Source organism: Macaca thibetana, chromosome 17 (assembly GCF_024542745.1).
Source record: "Macaca thibetana thibetana isolate TM-01 chromosome 17, ASM2454274v1, whole genome shotgun sequence".
Taxonomy (NCBI): Eukaryota; Metazoa; Chordata; class Mammalia; order Primates; family Cercopithecidae; genus Macaca; species Macaca thibetana.
Genome location: NC_065594.1, coordinates 22374614 through 22399240, shown reverse-complemented (window position 1 = coordinate 22399240; position 24627 = coordinate 22374614). Strand labels below are relative to the sequence as shown.

General features: G+C 38.5%; 1 protein-coding gene across 1 annotated transcript in view; it reads left to right on the top strand.

Annotated features, from left to right (window-relative positions):
• Positions 1–24627, top strand: part of ENOX1 (ecto-NOX disulfide-thiol exchanger 1) — a 578892-nt gene that overhangs the window by 25736 nt on the left and 528529 nt on the right. The window lies entirely within an intron of this gene.

Genomic DNA, 24627 nt, shown 5'->3' with positions numbered 1-24627 from the left:
AGGACCCACAGTCCCTTGAGTTGAAGAGCAAGGAAAGGCCTCTCCCAACAGAATGAAATTCTTCTGAAAACAATCTAGTCTCATGCTGAAAAGTGAGCAGACATCCAGAAATGGTGGGCAGGGAGTTGATATTTGTAACATGCTAATGCAGAGTCATTTCTGTGGAAGTGTGTAGGTAGTTTTTTATACTCTCACAGAACTGTGTTCTTTCTCTGTATGAAAAGTGCTCTGAGAGTTACTGCATTTATCCGAAGTAATTTCAAGGTGTTTGGAAAGGTGAAGAGTCCAATGTGGCGATTTAGAAACGTGAGGGTATTATTCTTTGTCGCCTGAGGTAGTTCCATGTGTTTTGGTATGAAATAAAAGTGGTTTCCTTCAGATTGAAAATGTCTGTTAAAAATGTTCACTGGTTTTAGTGCTGAGGAATTTGCATTCTCTTGCCTTAATTTTTCTATACCTGAGGGGAAAATTAGGTGTGTCGTGGGCATCTCTGCTCTGGGAGCATTGTTTCCTGGAAGGACAATCAGGACAGGAAGGCAGGAGCACTCTCAGACCCCTTTCTGTGACTTTCGGCAGCTCACTTAGAATCTTGGTGGTCTCAGCTTCCCTCTCAAAATAGTAATAATTGTACTTGCCTTTTTTCGTATCCCAGGAATTTGGGGAAATCAAAGGAGATAGTAGTACAAATGTTTGAGCTTCCTCTAGGGAAAATTCTATATAATCATAATCATAATTGACATAATGCTCACTGCCAGGCAGGTGGCATCTGCTTGTTTGCTTGTTTTTTTTTTTTTTTTTTTTTTTTTTTTTCCACTTAATGCTTTTGGAATATTTGTGATCCTGGAAGTAAAGTCAGGAAAGCGCAGTGCCTCTTGTCCCACTGAAAATATTTTCCACAAATTCTGTGCCTGTGAACTTTGTTTTGGGCAAAGAGTCTTTTTACTTTAAATTTATATATGATGACTGTTGTTTGGATTCCCTTGGAAATTTTTATTTATGTTCCAGCTTATAAAATGCAAGGAGAGGAACAATTTAGCTGAAGAGAGCAGATTAGAAGGGAGGAATGATGGCAGAGGCGGGCAGTGTGGACAAGTGCTAGTGGAATCAGCGGGCCCTAAAGAGAATAGAATGCATCACTGATCCAGGGATGTTTAGTGTGGGGGCAAACCTGCACACCCTGGGTTCCAGGCATTCGGGGGAGGGCACGGACAGATGGCGGGGGACAGCATGCAGCAGGAGGTCTGTTCCTGTACATCCCTCAGAGAGTTCCGTGTCTTCCTGGTATAAATACATAGTACTAACATTCATGAGGATTACCAGGAGCCACTGAAAATAGTGTAAATTACAATCATTTGTCTATTTTAGTGATTCAGGGCAGTGCCTAATATTGCATTTTAGAAGGACTTGGTTTTAGAAATGTTCAATAAACTTTTAGTACAAGGTGATACATTCTAACCTTCTACAAAGTGCACTTAGACCAGGATATTCTTTCATGATGGCAGACAAATGAGGTGTTTCTTTTCATTATCTAATGAAAAAAGAGTTGATCTATATTTTCTCAGTGTATTCCTATAGGGAAGAGAGTCTTATTGTTGATAACCTTTCAGACAAGTAGATGCTTCTACATCCTGTGAGGTATTCCCAAAGCTCCCCCTTAATCCCCACCATTGTGCATAATTTTGTGATAATCAAGCAGTTATTTTCCTCTCTTGATAGACGTTTTATGAAGGCAGAGACTCTGCCACTCTTGCTTACAGTTGTAGCTCCAGAATCTAACATGGTGTCTTAACACATAGAAGATGCTCAGTAATTATTTGTTGAATGAATGGATGGGTGGGTGGATATGCCCTAATATGGTGCAGCTTGATTATGCTGTACTCTGGCTGGATTCAGACATCATTCAAGAAGTAAATACAGTATCTTTAAGTGTTGCCTATATCCACACACTGAAGAGACATGTTCCAAGGTGATGAAAAAAGTCATACCTTTGAAAATCATTAAACTCTTATTTTTAAAATGTTTATCAAATGATTCTGATGTGCAGTTTAGAGTGTCATCCTCTGATTTAGAGTTAAACAATTATATTTTACTCTACAAGATAGTGGCTTCATCACTAGAAGTTAAGAAAACAACTTTATCAGATATTGTAGAGACTTTCAGTATAGCATGAGGGGTTGAAAAAGTTCAGTGAGGTTAAGTTCTAATTTAACTCCAAGGTTCTATGACTCTTTGGATATGTGTTTACTTACATAGCTTTATAGAAACTGATCAGTTCTAGCAGCTGGGAGCAGTGGCTCATGTCTGTAATCCCAGAACTTTGGGAGGCTGAGGCAGGTGGATCACTTGAGGTCAGGAGTTTGAGATCAACATGGCTAACACAGTGAAACCTGTCTCTACTAAAAATACAAAAAATTAGCCGGGCATGGTGGCAAGTGCTTGTAATTCCAGCTATTTGGGAGGCTGAGGCAGAAGAATAGCTTGAACCCAGGAGGCAGAGGTTGGGGTGAGCCGAGATGACACCACTGCACTCTAGCCTGGGTGACAGAGAGATAGTCAGTCTCAAAAAAAAAAGAAAAAAGAAAAGAAAAAGAAAACATATCTTGTCCAGGGTCCAGGGGCCAGGTTTTCACTTACTTAACTTTCTGCTTCATTCTCTAGCTGTTTGTAAGGTAGAGCTGTTTATCTGGACCTTGAGCAAACAGAGCATCCTCTCAGACTGCTGTCTGCCTTGCTACCATCCCTGCCAAATTTGGTAGGACTTTAACAAATAAAATTTATGACTATGTTTATTGACTATTACTTGTTACAATTACTACAAATATTATCAACAATAACATGTATTAAACATGAATCATGCACTAAGAATGCTGTAAACATCATTTAATCATCTAATTTAAGCCTCATTAAGTCCTATTTTTCCCCATTTTACAGATAAGGAAACCAGAGCTTAGAGAGGATTAGTAACCTGCCCAAAGCCATTGAGGTAATTAGTTTAAATTAAACTTATTTTGAGATATAGATTCCTACACAGCTGTAATAAATAATGCAGAGAGATTCCTTTTACTTAGTTTCTCCAAATAGTCATATCTTACAAAACTGTAGTGCAATATCACAGTTAGGATACTGACGTAGATACAGGACATTTCCATCCCACAAGGATCCGCATGCTGCCCTTCTGTGCACACCCACCTCCCTCTCTTCTTGTCCCTCCTCTGTCTGTGAACTGGCAACAGATCTGTTCACCATTTCTATAATTTTGTAATGTCAAGAATGTTCTATAAACACAGTGCTCAGCCTTTCAAGATCGTCTTTTTTTCCACTCAGCATAACTACCTGGAGATTTATCTAAGTTATTGTGTACATTAATAATTCGTTCCATTTTATTGCTGAGGAGTAATCCAGGTTTTTAAACATTTATTGTTTTTTTTTTTTTTTTTTTTTGAGATGGAGTCTTGCTCTGTCACCCAGGCTGGAGTGCAGTGGCGTGATCTTGGCTCATTAAAACCTCTGCATCCTAGCTTCAAGCAATTTTCCTGCCTCAGCCTCCAGAGTAGCTGGGATTACAGACGTGTACCACCAAACCTGGCTAATTTTTGTGTTTTTAGTAGAGATAGGGTTTCAACCATGTTGGCCAGGCTGGTCTCGAACTCCTGACCTCAAGTGATCTGCCCACCTTGGTCTCCCAAAGTGCTGGGATTGCAGGCATGAGCCACCGCGCCCAACCAATCTGCTGAGAGACTTCTGTGTTGTTTTCCAGTTTTTGATTACTGTGAATAAAGTTGTGATGGACGTTCCTGTACAGGTTTTTGTTTGAATATAGGTTTTCATTTGGCTGGATGAAAATAAAGGTCATACATGTTTGACCAAGAATGTACTAGTAAGTAATTGCATGTTCAGTGTTATAAGAAACTTTTAAAATGCTTTCCACAGTGGTTGTACCATTTTACATTCTCACTTGTAGTGTAAAAGTGACTTTGTTTCTCTGCATGCTGACCAACATTTGGGGTTGTGATTTTTTATTTTAGCCATTCTGATAGGTGTGTATTGATACCTCTATGGCTTTAATTTGCATTTCCCTAATTCTTTGCTGAAATGCCATGCATCTGTGCTAACATGACAGCGTGGCTCAGAGCCGGCTGGTTGAGGGTGCCCTCACTCACATGTCTGCTGGTTGGCCGACTGTCAGCTGGAGTGATGAGGTGGCCAAGCCACACAACCACATGTGTCTCATCATCCAGCTGGCCAGCTTGTTGGCAGGCAGAGTTCTGAGAGAGGAGAAGCTCATAAGACCTTTGGAGACCTAGTCTCAGAACTGACACACTTTCACTTCCCCTGTATCCTGTTTTCAAAGCAAGTCATAAAGCCAATCCAGGTTCAAGGGATGGGGAAATTGACCCTACCTCTTGATGGGAGAAGTTGCAAAGTCAGATATCAGAGGGAATGGATACAAAGAGGAGCTGAGAATTGAGGGCCATTTTGCAATTAATCTGCCACATCAGGTCTCTCATATAATTATCTCCCATACATTTTTATCTTTCATAACACACATTAACCTTGGAAACAGTATGTTTTAGGGGAAAAGTATTCAGCTGGGAGTTTGAAAATCAATATTATGTGTCTATGTTAAGAAATCGAGTTAAGGATGCTTACAACCCTAAAATTATCTGGCTTTTTTTTTTCTTTTTCTTTTTTTGAGTCAGAGTCTCACTATGTTGTCCAGGGTTGGAACCCTGGGCTTAAAGGATCCTCCCACCTCAGCCTCCCAAGTATATCCTGCTTATTTACAAACATTTACCTGTGACATATCCAGGATGGCTTTTGCCTCAATCACAGTGGGACAGTTATAACTAGAGAAGGTCATTTTCATCTTTTTTGTAACATGCACAATGCAGACTTGTCCCTGCCTGTCCAATTTCAGCTCAGCTGCTTCTGGGATAGCCCCTAATGAGCAAATCCTTCCTAAGTACTAGGCACTGGGGATAAAAGAGAGGAATAAGATACCTGCTGAGAGCTCCCAGTCCAGTGAGACACAGGGATGCACATAACAAATGGCCAGTGGTGTGTTGCATCTCCGCTTCATGCACATCTCTCTCTCTGCCTCCTCTCCCCTCCCCTCCTCTCTCTTCCTTTCCCCTCCCCTCCCCTTCCCTCCCCTTTCCCTCCTCTGCCCTCCCATCCCCTTCCCCTCCCCTGCCCTCCCATCCCCTTCCCCTGCCCTCCCATCCCCTTCCCCTGCCCTCCCATCCCCTTCCCCTCCTGTTTCCCTCTTCTCCTCTCCTTCCCCATTCCTCCCCTCCCCACCCCTCTTCTCTCCTTTTGACAGGGTCTCGCTCTGTCGCGCAGGCTGGAGTGCAGTGGTGCAATCCCAGCTCACTGCGGCCTTGACCCCCCAACAAGATTCAGGTGATTCTCCCACCTCAGCTTCCTGAGGAGTAGCTGGAACTACAGGCATGAGCCACCACAACTGGCTCATTTCTGCATTTCATGTAGAGATGGGGTTTTGCCGTGTTGTCCAGGTTGGTCTCAAACTCCTGGGCTCAAGCGATCTGCCTGCCTTGGCCTCCCAAGTGCTGGGATTATAGGTGTGAGCCACCATGCCCAGCCCACAACAATTCAGCCTCAACTCTTTTCCATTGTGTCACCCTGAATGTGTCAACCACATATGTTTGTAGTCTGCTTAAAGCTCCGTCTATGGACTGGACTGTCTCATATGACCTGGCTGAGTGATGGTGTTCTATTTTTAGTTAGTAAGGGATTTCTTTATTTGCTAGTTCATTCTGCTCATCTTGATAATAAACCATGGATTGGCTAGAGAGAGTTCAGTTCTCACATCATAATTATTTTATGGCTTTGGTTTAAGGTCCAATTATCTCTAATGCTTTACTTATTTTGCTAAGATCATACCAGAAAGTAATCAACGTGTATTCTTGCGATTTTACCTATTTTAGAACTTAGAAAACAATTGTGGGTGATTTTATAATTTTATTTTTGTTGAAAATGTTATAACAGAGGAGAAAAGTGTGGGAGGATAAGCACCAGATGTTAGGAGTGGTAGTCTCTGAGTACTAGGTTTAATGATGATTTTAGTTTGCTTATCTAGGCTTAATTGGGTTTTCTAATTTTATACTGTCAACATGTATTATAACTGTAAAATCATTAAAGATTTTTTATAGGAAAGAAATGTAAGGCCCACAAGTGATTATTTAGAGTGAGAGAAAGTGAGAGAGCATGCAGGAGTGAGAGGCGTTACAGCTTCACAAGTACATAAGCCCCTGAATAAAGCAGTGCCCGAGGCCTCCTGAATGACTGTGACACCAACCTGGAGAGACAAAGAAGCAGGTTATGGAATTTGGACCAGATTTCACTCTTTGATGTTAATTCTGTATGTTTTTCTCCTGGTGTCTATTTTCCTCTGCCCTTCATATAGCATGTCATTCATACTCAAAGATGATGGTTCTGACAGTGATGGTCATATGGAGATGTGGAGGAAGCTGTAAAAGCTCATGTTTAACCAAAAATCCTTTCAATTAGAAAATTAGGAGCATGTGTTGATTTTTTTCTGCATGAAATGGAGAAGTGTTTTGTGTTCTGGAGTTTATAACAATGGTATCTTTTTTTTTTTTTTTTTTTTTTTTAACTCTCCTGAGCAGATATAATTCTGGTGAATTGAAGGATGGAGAAACATGTGACCTCGGAGTTTTCCATTGTGGAAAATCAATGCAGCAAGCAGGAAATGCTGCATTGTTAAGCAAGCATTTTATTTACAGATGCAGGGTCAACAAGAACAGAAGTGGCTTTGGTTATATAGGCATACATTAATTTGCAGATTTTAGAGTAGACAGTCTAAGACCAGTCACTCACAATACAAATAGAATCCCAGCACTTTGGAAGACCATGGTGGGAGGGTCACTTGAGACCAGGAATTTGAAACTGGACTCAGCAGCATAGTGACAAAGAATTAAAAAATTAGCTGGGTGTGGTGGCATGTACCTGTCATCCCAGTTACTCAGGAGACTGAGGCAAGAGGATCTCTTGAGCCCAGGAGTTTGAGGCTGCAGTGGGCTATGATTGTGCCACTGCACTCTAGCCTGGGTGGCAGAGGAATAACCTGTCTCTTAAAAAAAAAAAAAAACAAAACAAAAAAAAACACTAAAATTAAAAGATACAAGTAGAGGAGTTCGAGACCAACCTAGTCAACATGATGAGACCTCGTCCCTACTAAAAATACAAAAATTAGCTAGGCATGGTGGCACACACCTTCCCAGCTACCTGGGAAACTGGCAGGAAAATTGCTTGAACCCAGGAGGTGGAGGTTGCAGTGAGCTGAGATCACGCCACTGTACTCCAGCCTGGGTGACAGAGTAAAAAAAAAAAAAAAAATATATATATATATATATATACACACACACACACACACACACACACACACACACACAGATACATAGAAGAAATACATCAGCTTATGTACATAGAAGAAATACATCAGCTTATATCTCTGAAATGTCAGGACTAGATTCCTATTAAGGAAATCTGGTCATAATTGGATAAGAAGCAAAAATCAAACTAAAAGAATCAAGACCAACAGAAAGGTGAGGCATTATTGTTACTAGGCTCCTGAGTTTCTCTTATGTGGTAAGGGATTATACTGTTTCACATTTCAGAAACTGTTTTAGGAAAAACCATAGATATTACGTATTTGAATTTTTCCCATATCACTTGGCTGATGGGCTTAAAGGCTCAAACTATCTAGGCCAAAGGCATAGAAATATAAATGCTGAGGATATACCTCCATTTCTCCTCTCTTCTGAGCAAATGTGTTTCCACAGCATGTCTTTTCCTATCAGTAGTTGTGATCAACTTCTTTTGTCCCCTTAGGCATCGAAATGTTGATCTTAATTCTTAATTCCAGTGTCCTCCGGCAAGGTTCCGGGGTGCAATATCCACACGTAAAAATCAATTGTGTTACTATATACCAGCAATGAATAGTCAGGAACTGAAACATAAATGCCATTTACAATAATATCAAAAATACGAAATACTTAGGGATACATCTGACAAGAATGTGCAGAAGCCATACAATATTTCTCCCTATATTGTTGGGAGAAATTTTAAAAGACCTAAATTATTAGAGAGTTAAAGCTTGTATTTGATAAACAGTCTCAGTATTGTTATTTTTCCCAAATTGATCTATAGATTCAACAAAAACCCAATCAAAATGCCTCTATTTTTAAATTGAAAAGATGAATCTTAAAAGTTATATAGAAATGCAATGAGGCCGGGCATGGTAGCTCATGCCTGTAATCCCAGCAGTTTGAGAGGCTGATGTGGGTGGATCATTTGAGGTCAGGAGTTCGAGGCCAGCCTGGCCAACATGGTGAAACCCTGTCTCTACTAAAAGTACAAAAATTAGCTGGATGTAGTGATGCGCGCCTGTAATCCCAGCTACTCAGAAGGCTGAGGCAGGAGAATCGCTTGAGCCTGGGAGGCAGAGGTCGTAGTGAGCCGAGATAGTGCCACTGCACTCCAGTCTGAATGAGAGAGTGAGACTGTCTTATAAGAAAAAAAAAAAAAAAAAAAAAAAAAGAAATGCAATGAACCTGGAATAGCCAAAACAATTTTTAAAAAGAAGGTTGAAGTACTAAATTTGACTGATTTCAAGGCTTGTAAAGTTACGGTAATTAAAAGAGTGTGGGACTGGTGTCACAACAGAAAAACAGATCCCTGGAACAGTAGAAAGAGGCAGAAATAGACCCACATGTGTATAGACCGTGGATTTTCGACCAAGGCATGAGGGCAATTCAGTGGAGAAAGGATCAATTTTTCAACAAATAGTACCAAAGCAACAAGATATCCATAAGCAAAAAATGAACATTCAAACCATATTTTATAATATATACAAAAATGAACACAACATGGACATATATGTAACACCTAAAACTATAAATCTTGTGGAAGAAAACCTAAGAAATAATCTTTATGACATTGGGTTAGACAAAGGTTTCTTAGATATGACACAGAAAGTGTAATTCATAGAAGAACAAATTGATAAATTAGACATCAAAATTAAAAATTTCTGCTCTTCAAAAGACAGTACTAAGAGAATGCAAAGATAAGCCACAGATTGGGAGAAAATATTTCGAATATGTATGACAAATCATATATCTAATTTGTCATTCAAAATATATAAATTACTCTCAAAATATAATAAGAAAAAAACCTACTAAAAAATGGGGAAATGAATTGAACAGATATTCTGCCGAATAAGAAATGTGGGTGGTAAATAAGCACATAAAAAGATGCTCAGCATGATTAATCATTAGGGAAATGCAAATTAAAACCCCAGTGAGATAATATAATAGACATAGTAGAATGGTTGTAATTAAAGCAACAAACCATATCAAATGTTCATGAAGATATGGAGGAATGGAATTTTTACACACTGTTAGTGGGAATGTAAAATGGCACAGCCTGTTGGAAAATAGTTTGGCAGTTTCTTAAAAAATCAAACATACACCTACCACATGACTCATTTATTCCACTCCTCAGTATTTCCCCAAGAGGAAAGAACACATGTCTGTACAAAGACTTGTATGTGAATGTTCATAGCAATGTTCTTTGTAATGATCAGAAACTTGAAATAACCCATATGTCCATCAGCAGGTGAAAAGACAGACTCACTGTAGTATAGTCCTATCCATGCTGAAACCACTCAGCAGTAAAATGTAATGAACTATTGATTCATGCAATGTGGATGAATCTCAGTATAATTATGTTGTGTGAAAGAAGCAAGGCAAAAATAAAAAGATCACATATTGCCTGATTCCATATATTTCAAACTCCAGAAAATGCTAATGACTCTCTAGAAAGCAGATTAGTGGTTCCCTGGGGATGAGGAGGGACAGAGAGGAGTGACAGAGAGAGCTGACAAAAGGGCATGGAAAACTTTTAGAAATAGTGAATGTGTTCATTATCTTAATTGTGGTGATGGTTTCACAGGTATGGATATATGTTAAAACTTACGAAATTGTGCACTTTAAAGTGTGGAGTTTATTGTGTTTAAGCTATTATTCCATACAGCTATTAAAAAAAAAAAACAACAGTGCAGTAAAGTGCTGTGGCAAGCCAGAAGAGCAGTGATGCAAGGGATACTGTTAGTCCAAGGAAAGCAGTGGGTCTCTCCTGGGAAAGGAAAGTTGGTAAAGGCTTTACAAGGTTAGCTGACCTTAGCTGAGCTGGGAAAGAGGAATAAGCATTTGTTGAAACTGCTACAAAGACAAAACATTCTAGGTGCAGAGATATTGCCAGTAAGGGTTGAGAGATGTGAAGGACCATGACAGATAATTTGGGGACTTACAAGGAATGTGGGGTCCTGGCAGCCAGAGAGGTAAATGAAGCTAGAGAAGTAGGTAGGGGCCAAACCAAAGGTCTTGTTTGTCATCCCAAAGTATTAGAATTTTAGCCTGTAGCCCCAGGGGAGCCACTGAAGGTGTTTAATCTGAGGAGCAACAGGCCACGTTTGTGTTCCGGGAAGATTATTCTCACTAGAATGAATGCTAAACTAAGGGATTAAGGATTTGTAGGATTTTAGTTAAATAAGAGGAGAATTTCCAACCAGTAAAGGTTCTATATTATTACTTTCCATGCAACTATTCTGTTTTGAAGGGGCCAGAAAGAAATTTGATCACATGGAACATTACGCACCACATGCCAACTGTGTAGCTGCATACACATGTAGATACATTTCTGGATTTCTCTCCTGTCTTTCCCTTACCCTACCTGTTGATGCAGAGGGCACATCTGTCAGTCTTGTTCCAAGACTCCTTTGACAGAAGGTTCCAGATCAGAGATCTTGCCTTAATCTGAATTGTGAAGGTGCTCCACTACAGAATCACATCAGAGTGGAGCTGAGAACCAAGCTTCATCACCTGGAGACTTGGAAGGTATCTCAGTGTAGTTGGGCTCCCATGGTGCAAGCACTAAAGACCAGGCCTATCTATCGTGGGGTGTTTTGAAAAGCCCCCTGCTGTGTTGAAAGCCAGCTGTGTGCTCTGTTGTTAGGGCAGCTATTAATCCCTCAGCTGGAATGTTATGCTTTTGACACTATTAAGGGATGCTGGAAATAATAATACTACCATAAAGCACGGTGCCCTCTAATGATCACATTTGCACTGATTCTACTGTAGATGTTTCCACTTCCTGATAATCTTTGGTCACTAAAACCTAGAGTATGACAAATTTTATTTTCCTGCTCTGGGGAGAAGCTTCCTGTTTTTTCTTCCTCCTGGGAATGGACCTTCAGCCTTATAAGTTGGAAAACTAAATCTCCAAGGGAGACCTCTGTGTGCATCTTGTGAAAACCTAAAGGTTTATTGCTGCTGACTTTTTAACACTAGTGATTTAGTAACCTTTTAATTGTTATAATTTTAAAAAATGAGATCCAGCCAGCATTTGCATTTTTGGTAAGTCCTGGAGATGGTGATGAGTATTAATTTTAGAGTATAGTCAAATTATTGGGGTATGTATCATAATTTGACTTTAATATTCATTGTCTTATATGTTGGGAGGATTAATATATTCAGCAAAGGATCCTGAATTCTTAAAGCTCATAAGTAAAAAACTGAAATAAGATGATGGTGAGAATACTTTCACATGATTCATAGTTTTGCTGTGATGACTAATTGTTGAGTTACTAATTACTCAGCTACCTTAAAAGATGGAGAAGAGTGAAGTGCTTGTTATTACCATTATTATTGTTTTACTGTTACTCTCAGTACAGAAAATAACATCAGTCATATTCTCAGAGATCAGTGGTTTGTGTAGGTTTTAAATTAAGTCAAACCTTGCTAATTGCCCGTGAGGAGCAAAGCTGGTTCCCTACAGGGAAACAGGTGCATCTCTGCTACATGATGCTGATGTTGTCCTTTCTGTTGTCACCAAGCCCAGCATTTCCATGGCTCCCTTCTCCAAGGTGAGCTCCAGCCTGGGGCACAGAGGCGCCTCTCTGTACCTGTTTAAAGGTAAAAAAGCAAAATTATATTTATTCCTGTAATTCATAGACCTGTTGCCATAAAAGAAGCATTTCAAACTATAGAGAATCTTTCTTGTATGTGCTTTAATTTGGTTACAAAGCCAAAGGAAGTGGGGTCTTCCTAATTCCTCCATGTAAATAATTGTAGCTGAATTTATTCCCTGCCTCGTTCTTATTGATGTCAAATACATTCATGTCAATAATATGATTAATGTGGCTGACTCCACTTCATTTATAAGAAATTTTCACTAAAATTCAGATTAAAGAGGAAGAAAGACTCCTGTGTAACTTGATGTGAAACTATTAAATAATTACTCTTGATAATAACAGCTAGTAATTACAAAGTACCATGTTCCAGGCATGTTTTAATGTGCTTCACATGTGGTTACTAATTTGGCCTTCATAACAACCCTATGGTGTAGATATTATTTTCCCTATTTTACAGATCTAAAACTAAACCTCAGAGAAATTAAGTAACTTATCCAGAGGCACACAGCTTGTAAGCGGTACAAAAAAATTTAAACCCAGGCAGTCTGTCATTAGAGTCTGTATTCTGAAGCAACATGTACTCTTATCTTTTAATTATAGAATACTTCAAAGAAATCATCTTAAAGACTCAATATAAAGTTTTACTTAAAAGAGATTAATAAGTAAAATAGGGCAATAATATTGTTGTAAGTTATTTAGTACTTATTATGTCTGGTACTGTGCTAAGTACTTTGTATCCATTTAGTATTTTGCGTGTATTATTTAATTCTCTTAATAATGCTTTGAAGGAGGTATTATTTTTCAACATTTTGTAGATGAGAAAACTAAGGCTTAGCTGGGTTTACTGACTTGCCCAAGGTCAGATAGTAAATTCAAGACAAACTTCAAAGCCAAGTCCTTGATAGAAATACTTACGTTTTTAACTCTGTGCTAAAATGTAATAATAAGAACTCAAATCGGACTGTTTCATACATGGGCTGCTTTATTATGTAAATCAGGCCATTAGTTTAGAACTTTTTAGTCAATGTAAATAACTCCTACCTACCCGAATGATTGCAGATTTTCAAATAATGTTTTCATCCTTCAAGCAATGGGATTTGTACCTGCGTGACGCTTTTGGTTGTTGGGCATTATGGTTTGGAGCAGGGCTTCTTAATCTTGTTAGTGCTGTGGACATCTTTGGTAGTCTGTTGAAGTCTATGGACTGTTTCTCAGAGTAAAATATGTAAACGAATGAAATAAAGCACATAGAATGACAAGGAACCAATTATATTGAAATAGTTATCAAGTTATTAAAACAAATTTGTGTTATGGTAATATGCATGCTTCTTCATTAACATTGTATTGGATCTAGCAGAGCACATAATGACCACGAATTTTAAAGTGGTGATAAACAGATAATAGTTTGAGCTAACAAGAATTGCAATGAGATATGAAAATATCTGTGATTTCTGTTGGTGACACATATGTAAGTACTACTAATGCTACCATGATTTGTTGCCTAAATTCCTAATGGAAGCAAACGCTAACTTTCAGTTACATGCTGGTGATAGTAAAGATCTGATTTTTTTCCATCTGAATTCAAGAACTTCCATGAATTCTATCCATGGATCCCTTTGGGATCTGAGGACCTGAATTAACAAACTGTATTCCAGAGGGTATTGCTGAATCTTAGATCCTTCAAGTGAAAAAGGTATCCAGTTTAAGGGCCTGTTCACATCTAGGTCCTCAAAATGTTTTTGCCTCAACATTACCAAAGAATCTGGAATCGTCTTCACTGCCACCACATAGAATTCTGGCACCAGAGGATTCTGCCTGGGCCTGAGGAAGGCTTAGACATGTTTTCTCCTCTGCATGGTTTGTTGGGTATAAGCCTGTCCATGAAGCATGAAGACACACCCCTCACCATTGCAGAATGTATAGTTCTAAAGAGAAGGCAAAAGGTTCAGACATAAACTTTCAAAGTTGGAGGTGGGATTACAGATGCCTGGGAAACTTGTTTATGAAGGGCAGTTATGGCAGTGGAAGCAGTACATGGAAGACTTTGATGATAAAAGGAAGTTACTTGACCTTACTACAGTGATAGAATTCACTAGAATACTACCCTTTTCCATACCTTCTTTTTGTGCACAATAGTAATACCATATAGTATCATAACACATTGGTTCATTTGTTCATTCAGAAATATTTATTGAGAGTCTACTGCATCCCAGGCATGGAGCTATCATTTGTTTGTTGCTTGAATCTCACAATTCTTTGAGATTATACCCATTTTTCAGACTTGGAATATGAAGCAGTAAGGGTTGTGATGTGATTGTAAATGATAGAGCCAATCATTTTACTTTTTATACTGAGGCATGCCACTTACACTTGTCACCATTCCCAGCCTGCTAAACTGGAGGGGGGGTCCTAATAGCTGAAACACTTTTGGCTGCCCTGATTCTTGCAAGTGTCTGAGGTATGGTGATGCAGACTAACATGAGTAATGGTGATTTTCAAGTGAAGTTTGCTGAACTGGTTAAGAGGAGACAAACTGCAGTTTAAAGTTCAGATTGCATTTCAAAACAAGAAAGTGGATTTCAGGTTAATGGATTTGGAGTCAGATGACTTTGAGCTTGACTAGCTTTTGGTCAATCGGCCATATGTTATGAGTCCCCTCATAAATTCTGTGTACTTTCCTCCAGTTTTTCTTTGTGCTGTTTTATTCTCCATTACCCACTAGTTTTTAACCTCCCTTTTTTTTTCTTTTCTGCTTGCTTGCTTCTCTCTTTCAAAAATTCCCTGTTACTTTTTCTCAGAACTATACGGATGAACAGTGATCTGTTGTACCCTATGAAAAACCTTCTCTTATGTTTATGTTCAGTTGATTTTCTCATTCCTGTTACACCTCAACTTAGTGTTGATTGGTTTACTACTGGCCAGGTAAGAGTCCAGCTTATCGACCACTTATTTTAATTCCCTTAATTATACTGCCTGTCTCCAGCCCTAACCTCCCTCTGCCCTTCAAAGCTCCTCTTAAATTTTAACCCTCATTACCATAAAATAAATTTCCAAGGAATTTTTCCTGACATGGCAGTTATTTAAAATTTTAATTCAGTGTTTATTCTTTACAGTTTTTTTCTAATGACATATGTAATACAAGGTTACAAAATTCAAACCTACAGAAATACATTAATATAAAAAATAAAAATCCCCCATTCCGTAATTTCTTTTCTATTTAGTGTATATTGCTTTAAACTTTTTCTTTCTGGTGTCCACACTGACATATATTAATATAGTTGTCTATATTCATATAAATATGATTATACCATATGTATTTTTCTCAACTTGCCTTTTAAAAATTTTGCTTAGCCATGTATCATAGACATATCTTCAAGTCAATTCAAATAGATATACCTCAATTTTTAAAGTGGTTATATTAGTCCGTTCTCACGCTGCTAATAAAGAGATACTGAAGACTGAGTAATTTATAAAGGAAAGACTCACAGTTCAGTGTGACTTGGGAGGCCTCAGGAAACTTACAATCATAGCAGAAGGGGAAGCAAACATGTCCTTCTTCACATGGCAGCAGCAAGGAGAAGTGCTGAGCAAAAGGGGGGAAATGCCCCTTATAAAACCATAGAATCTCATGAGAACTCACTCACTATCACAAGAATGGCATGAGGGTAACTGCCCCCATGATTAAATCAACCCCCCACTGGGTCCCTCCCACGACATTTGGGGATTATGGGAACCACATGCAAGATAAGATTTGGGTAGGGACACAGCCAAACCGTATCAGTGGTATAGCAGCTTATTTTATGTATATGCTGGAATTCATTTAATATGTTATTTATAGATGGATATTTTAGTTGTTTCTATTTCTTTTACCATTACAAACAGAGCCGTAGTGAATATTCACATATACTCTAATTGCCTTTTAAAAATATAGTGTATGTGTACTTACAATATGATTAAAGGAAATTTCAAAAGAAAACTAGTATGTCCACAATTCTAACGTTTTCATTAAGTGGTTTTGATTTCTCCGTATTCCCTTCCAGCTTTCGGATATATATATGATTTTATGTTTTTATCATTTTATATTTTGCTTTTTTCATTTAATATTATTTTATGAGCACTTTTACATGTGGATAAATTTTATTTTGGTTTAAATGGAAGTGTAATTTTATATTAAATAGATATTTCAGTTGATGTTTTTGTTGTCTTCTCCCTCTTTTGTTTTCTGTTCCCTGTCTCGTGATGTTTCACCACTTCAGGCTTTCTATTGCACTTCTTTTTCTTCTTGCATATTGTCTGTTAACCATCATCTTCTTCCTCCACTCTTGTGAAGCCTTGCAGCCAGAGGCTGTCATCAGCCTGCTACCTCTGTGGAGCTCGAGGCCCAGCATACTCCTAGTGTTCAATAAATAAATGATTATCATTTGCAAGTGAATGTTTTTCCAGTTATCTCCCTAAGAATTTCCTTCACATTGCAATGCCTCTACAAACACTGCCTTCTGGAAAAACTATTGGTAATCCATGATGCTAAGATGCATTGTAGATGTAATTTAGATTCACAGCCATTTACGCAGTGCATTATTTAGACAATTCAGCACCAAGGAGAGTGACTATTTGCTTTAGCTTGGGTTCAAGGTCAGTGGAGGATTTACTGTGTTTAGGCCCCTGTAGTACTGTTGGCAAGATATAGTTTTTCCATAATAGCTGGAAAGCCAAACCCTGTATAAACATACTTTAATAATGCTGAAAGGACTATCAGAGATGTACGCTGAGGAAATATTAACGTTCACACTCCTGTAGCTAAGACTTAATTGAAGCAAATAGTCTTTTATTTACATTTGGGTTGCTTGTTTTAATATCAGTTCCTAGAGTAGTTCATCACGTCTTCCATTCCTCTAGATGTAACTGCCAAAGAGCCCATTTTAGGATTCCATTTGGTCTTTGTCTTGTCACCAGGCCTGAGGAAAGATTTACATCTTCCTTTGTGTGTCTTGGAGATCCTTGACATGGTATCCTAGCCTCCTTTCCTCACTAAGAGGCACAGCTTCCTCATTAGCTGTTGGTACACCGAAAAAAGAATGACATGAGGGGTTTATTAAGGTCTTAAACTGAACTCTTTCTGTCTGTTTTTATAACAGGTTATCAGAACCACTTTAGGGTTGCCCAGAACTTGTTTTCAGAGTAGCTCTGAAAAGTATGAGAAAGTCTCATACTTTCACTGTAAAAGAACATTAACTAGTGCCATTCCTGTGCCCTGTGGACTCAGTAGATTTTCACTGAAATGGAAGTTGTTTCTAGGAGAGAGAGAGTGAAAAGCTGCTGCTGTGGTTTTAAATGTCTCCTCCCAAAGTTCATGTGTTGGAAACCCCATCCCCAATGCAACAGTTTTGAGAGATGGAATCTTTAAGAGGTGATTAGCTCATGAGGGCTTTGCCCTCATGGATGGATTAATGTCATTGTCATGAGAGTGAGTTTGCGATTGTGAGAGTGGGTTTGTTATAAAAGCAAGTTTGCTCCCCTCTCTCTGGCTCTCTCTCACCATAAGATGGCTTCTACCATGTTTTGATGCAGCAAGAAGTCCCTGACCGGATGCCGGCCCCTCAATCTTAGACTTCCTAGCCTCCAGAGCTACAAGAAATAAATCTCTGTAGTTCATAAATTACCCAATCTTAGGTATTCTGTTATAGCAGTACAAAACAGACTAAGATAGCTGCTAAATTTGGAAGAAATTCATCCATTTTTATGCAGAAAGAGAGATCTTCTGTGCTTTCATTTCTTCCCTGTGTGTTGCAGTACTTATCCTGCTGCACCTGCCTCTCTTAAGGCCAGGGGAGGAAGATTAAGTCTCTTCAAAGGACACTAGAGCTTTAGGAGCTTTTTTCCAGTTCAGTGGTATAAGCTATTCAAGTTGTGCCTTGACCATCTTCTCAAGGGGCTTTAATAGACCTTGAGGATTTATGTCTGAGAACCCCCTGGGCTGGACCTGTTAGAAAATCTACCATAACAGATGCTTGAAAGAGTTTCTGAGTTAATAGGAAATGAGGCTTCTTTCTCTTGCAGTGAAAATATTCTGGAGGAGTGTGGTTTGAGGGGTTCCTAAAATTCTATCTATCCTGTAATGTCTTCTCCACTGCCTTGTGGTAAAATTTGTAGTTCTCACAGTTAATTATTTGTTTTAGGTTAGTCATGATGTCTCTAAGACGTTCTAATGACATGTCAAATAAATTCCTGATGAGAGATCATCAAGGTCTCCTTCTGTGAAAGTACAAGGCTTCAGGGCTTCTCTGAAAACAACTTCTGGGCAACCCTGAACTAGTTCTGAGAACCTGTTATACAAACAGACAGAAAGAGTTCAGTTCAAGACCCGAATAAAACCCTCAAGGCATTCTTTTTTCGGTGAACCAACAACAGCCTCTTTCACTGTAAAGGAACATTAGTGTCATCCCTGTGCCCTGTGGACTCAGTAGATTTTCACTGAAATAGAAATTGTTTCTAGGATAGAGGGCTTTCATCCTGTCCCCCAATTCCCTGTTCCTAGTCTGTTTTACACATAGTAGTTTGAGTGATCAGGTCCCTCTTCCCCAAACAAAAATTGCAGTTTGTCTAACTGAAAAACCAAAAATAGTAGAGTCAACTTTCAGTCTTTTCTTTATCTCACACCCACATCCAATCTCTCAGCAGATCCTATCAGCTTCACTTTCAAAACAGCCAGAATTCAACCACTTCTCCCCACTTCCGGTGCTACCCTCTTGGTTGAGCCCCCATTCTCTTATTTGGTGTGGTGGTTAATTTTATGTGTCAACTTGACAAGGCCAAGGGGTACCCAGATAACTGGTAAAACATTGTTTCTGGGTATGTTTGTGAGAGTGTTTCTGAAAGAGATTCACATTTGCATTGGTAGACTGAGTCAAGAAGATGGCTCTCACCAATGTGAGTGGGCATCATATAATCTGTTAATGGCCCAAATAGAAAAATAAGATGGAGGAGGGATGAACTAACACACACTCTCTCTCACACACACACACACACTCTCTCTCTCTCTCTATCTGTGTCTCTGTCTCTGTCTCTCTCTCTCCCCTCTCTCTCTCTGCTTGAGCATCCATTTTCTTCTGTCTTTGACTGGACATTGACACTTCTAGTTCTTGGGGCTTTGGACTTGGACCAGGACTAACACTATTGGCTTCTCAGCCCTTCAGGTTTGGACTGTTCCTATGTCACTGGTTTTCCTGACCAGCATGTGGATCATGGGACTTCTCAGTCTCAGTAATATGTGTGCCAATTCTTCATAATTTATTTCTATATGTCTCTATATATTCTATGGATTCCTTTTCTCTGGCAAGCCCTAATATACATGATTTATGATAATAGCTTTCTCACTGGCTTCTCTGCTTCTACCCTTGCCCATTTTGTCTATTCTTAATACAACTATAGAAATTCTGTTAAAATGTAATTTAGTTTTATAAGAGTGCAAGGTAATTCAATGGGAGAAAGAATAGTTTTTTCAATAAATGGTGCCAGGACAACTGAATCTCTACATGCAAAAGAATGAACTTAGACCCTTTCTCTTATACCATATGCAAAAATTAATTCAAAAATATTTTGAAGGCCTAAAATAAGACCTAAAGCTATGAAACTATTAGAAGAAAACAGATATAAATCTTCATGATCTTGGATTAGGCAACAGTTTCTTAGACACTAAAAGCACAAGCAACAGCAACAAAAAAATAGATGAATTGTATGTTGTCAACATTTTATAATTCTGTGTTTTCAAGCACACCATAAAAAAGTGGAAAAGCAATCTATGAAATGGGAGAAAAAGTTGCAAACCATATATCTGATAAGGGACTTGTATCTCGGATATATAAAGAACTCATGCAACTTAATAAAAAAGGCACATAACATGATTAAAAAACGAGCAAAGATCCGAAGAGATCAAAAAGCACATGAAAAGGTACTCAGTATCATTAGCCATCTCTGAAATGTAAATCAAAACCACTATGAGATACCCCTTCACACCAGCTTAGATGGTTATATTCAAAAAGACCAATGATAACAGGTGTTGTTAAGGCTATAGAGAATTTGAAGCCCTCATACACTGCTGGTAGAATATAAAAAGGTTCAGATGGGCGCGGTGGCTCACGCCTGTAATCCCAGCACTTTGGGACGCCTAGGTGGGCGGATCACGAGGTCAGGAGTTCGAGACCAACCTGGCCAACATGGTGAAACCCCGTCTCTACTAAAAGTGCAAAAATTAGCCAGGCCTGATGGCATGTGCCTGTGATCCCAGCTACTTGGGAGGCTGAGGCAGAAGAATCTCTCCAACCTGGGAGGTGGAGGTTGCAGTGAACTGAGATCATGTCACTGCACTCCAGCCTGGATGACAGAGCAAGACTCTGTCTCAAAAAACAAACAAACAAACAAAAAAACGGTTCAGCCATTTTGGAGAATAGTTTGGCACTTTTTCAAAAGGTTCAACACAGAGTTACAGTATGACCTAGCAATTCTCCTCCTAGATATTTACCCAAAAGAACTGAAAATGTGTCTGCACAAAACTAGTACACAAATGTTTATAGCAGCACTATCCCTAATAGCTAAAAAGTGGGAACAATAGAAATGTCCTTCAACTGTTGAATAAACAAAATGTGATATAGCTAGACAATGGAATATTATTCATCAATAAAAAGAAATGAAGTACTAACACATGCTACAACAAGAATGCACCTTAAAAACGTGAAATGTAAGAATCCAGACATAAAAGACCACATATTGTATGACTCCATTTATAAGAAATGCCTGGGACTGAGGCTATGCAGTGAGGGTTGAAGTGACTGCTGATGAATATGGGGTTTCTTTTTGGAGTAACAAGGATGGAGTGTAGGAGGAGGGAGAGGATCAGGAAAAAATAACTGATTGGTACTAGGCTTAATACCTGAGTAATGACATAATCTGTACCAAAAAAACCCCACGAGACATGTTTACTTATGTAACAAACCTGCACTTGTACCCCTGAACTTAAAAGTTAAAAAAACATAAAAATAATAAAATGTTATAAAGTTCTCTGTGATCATGATTGTACAACTCTGTGAATATACTAAAACCCATTCAACTATACATCTAAAATGGATATGATATGCCAGTTATATCTCAGTAAAGGTGTTAAAAAAAACAAGTAAATTAGTTGAGGTCACTTCTTTGCTAAAAACCTTCCAATGGTTTCCCTTCTCTTTCAGAGTAAATGCAGAGTCCTTCCAGTGGTTCCTGGTGTTTCCCTGACTTGAATGCCTACTACCTTTTGTCTCATTTACCCCACTACAGGCACATGGCCTCATTTCTGTGCCTCAGAAATGTCATTCTTCTAACTCATGACTTATGAATCTGTTGTTCCCTCTGCTGGGAACGCATTCCCCATATTCAGTTGACCCTCCAACAATGTGGGGGTTAGGGGCGCTGACCACTCGCACAGTTGAAAAGCTGTACATAACTTTTGACTTGCCCAAAATTTACAGCAAAGTAAACTTGAGAAAAGAAAACGTTACTAAGAAAATCATAAGGAAGAGAAAATATATTTTTACTCTTCATTAAGTGGAAGTGCATCATCATAAGGTCTTCATCCTTGTTGTGTTCAAGTTGAGTAGGCTGAGGAGAGGTTGAGGAACAGAAGGGGTTGGTCTTGCTGTCTCAGGGGTGGCAGGGATAGAAGAAAATTTGCATTTAAGTGGACCCATGCAATTCAGACCCATGCTGTTAAGGGTTAACTGTATATCACACAGTTTACTCCTTCACCTTCTTTAGACTTTATCCATCACTTTATTTAACCATCTTATTTATTAATAAAATACAACCTCATCACAACAGCTCTTTTCTTATGTTATTTTTCTCTCTTGATCTTAGAATCATCTAACCCCCACACACGTTTATATATATTTAAATAAATATATTTATTATTATATAATAATTATTATTATTTGAGACAGGGTCTCACTCTGGTTGCCCAGGCTGGAGTGCAGTGGTGCTATCTCAGCTCACTGCAGCGTCCACCTCCTGAGCTCAGGTGATTTTCCCACCTCAGCCTCCCAAGTAGCTGGGACTATAGGCACATGCCACCATACCCGGCTAGTTTTTTGTGTTTTTAGTAGAGATGGGGTTTTGCCAGATTGCCAAGGCTGGTCTTGAACTCCTGGACTCAAGCAATCTTCTCGCCTCGGCCTCCCAAATTGCGGGGATTATAGATGTGAGCCACCACACCCGCCAATATATTTATTATTAATTGATACATTGTGTTAACCTTCCATGAAGGAAAGAATTTTGGCCTGGTATTGTTCATCAGTATATCCCCAGTACGTAGAAAAATGCTGGCACATAGTAGATATGTAGTGGATATTTGTTGAAGGAATGAATTAGTGTAAGATTGTTAGTGAACAAATGCTATAAATTAATCTGATTAGCTAGTTGGAACCTAGGAAACAGTTGGTGATAGAGGAAATGGGAGATAGGATTTTTTTTTTTTTTAGTGTGGCCTTGCAGATTTGTCTATTTTTGGAAGGGCGGGCACTGTCCATAAAGGGGCGACCCCACTAAGCCATGAGTATGGAGGGTAAGGGTCCTGGGTGCTAATTGAGAAACAAAGTTCAGAGAGGAAATGGACTGGCAGGACCATCAAAGCATAAATGGGCCAGGTAAAAGGCAATACCTTTTTCTTTGCAGTTTTAATTGGGATGAGTGCTGGGCCTCCTTCAGATATGAGTTACTGATTGGCAGTACTAGCATGAATAGGCAAAATGGTTTCAGAGTTTTTGGGAACAAAAACATCTAAATATATATTACTATAATCAGATATCATTGTAAATAACTGAGCAAACATTCCCCAGGAAGAATCAGTTGCCATCTTTGTATGCTTGTTGGACATTTACTTGCTTTATATTTTTTTCAAAACCTTTCTAATGATATGCAACTAAAGGATTATTGTTTGGAAGACACCTGTCTTTGAAAAGTAATAAAGGAAAACATTGTTTCTATTTAAATGTGGGCGAGTGGTGGATTATTTAAATAGAGACTGTTAATATTGACTAATTTTTAAAATGGGTAATTTAAGAACTAGTTCCTTTGTAATTCTATACATGGCCTGAGAGAATAGTAGTTAGCCATAGACTAGATGTTTTCAATGTAATATGTTATTTTCTTTATTCATTTAATGTCAGAGAACTTTACTGCATTATTTGACTATATACTTGGCTCTATAGCTACATATCGTTATGTTGAAAAACTGATTAAAGACTTATGTTTAAAATACTGTGGTCTAATTTATAAAATTATTTTCCTCTAGGTGGTATCATGTACTATGTACTATTTAAGCTTGGGTAAAAGGGCTTTTGTGAAGGTATTAATACTCTAAAATAAAGAATTTGGCATTTCTAATACTTTAAGATATTTGGAAAATACCATTTAATTAGTAACATTTTTGTACACATTTTACTTACATATGATTTTTCAAGAAAACTGATCATGGTGATTTGGGTCTCAATTAAAGTAGGAATTCTTCAGAAGGAACATAAAAATGGTTTAAAATCATAGCTCAGATTTTCCTAGCAGAAATTATTTCAGTGAGGCTGATCTTCTGATCTGCTGTGGGGGATATAGAACAAAGTAAGAATTAGACATCACATTAGTAGGTATGTTTGCTGTGTAAGGGCCCATTGTGTATTCTGCATAATTGGAAAATTAGCTGTATGTGTATTTTAAATAATAAAAGTCAAGGTAAATGCACGATGGTCACAAATTATGACTTGTTTGACAACATGTGTATTTGTGGATACCAGATCTTTAACCACGTGGTCCTGTCTAGAAGGTCAATCCTGGTCTCCTTCCTTGTTGTGAATATGTTATTCTGCTTTTCACTCATGGTCTATAAATATGTTGAATATGCATTTTGGGTAACGTACATAACTCATGCAAATGGGTGGTGTCCTTGGCTAGTGAGATCAGTTCTGAGGAAGGGTTCCCATCTATTTGGTATAGTTCACTGAAGGTCTGAACCAAACAGAAGCAGCATTCTGTGGCCTCGGGAACAGTGAAGCTTGGAAGAGAGTGGAACCTGACAGACCATTCAAGCATTTGTTGCCACTGCTGAGCAATGCAGAGATTCTCCAGAGATCTAGAGCAACATTTGCTTAAGGATATCTGCTTTTGTCACTAGTCCAGTGCCCAGGCTTTCTGGTATTTACTGTTAGTGCTCCATGTTAGATATGTGACCCATCTATTCATATTCAGGACCATTCAGTCCAGAAGTGGCAGGTCTTCTTGTTATTGTCTAGAAATGGAAAAACCTAATGGACTTTGGAAGGTAGCAACACAAATTTAAATTATTATTTCAAATTCTGGGGTGCTTTTTAGAGGTTATACTTGATTTTATTACACACACCCTTGCCTTGGTATTGGAAAGAATAAGGTGCGATGGCAAACATATTTGCTGGTCAGTATTCTAAAAGACATTTAAGTGTGAAGCTGGCTTCCACTAGAAATCATCTATGGCAGGGTAGAATTAAGCCTATTTGAGGACAGTATCTTCTGGTTCAGTTCATTCATCCAAGTTTACATTGACTATTTAAGGCTAGCTG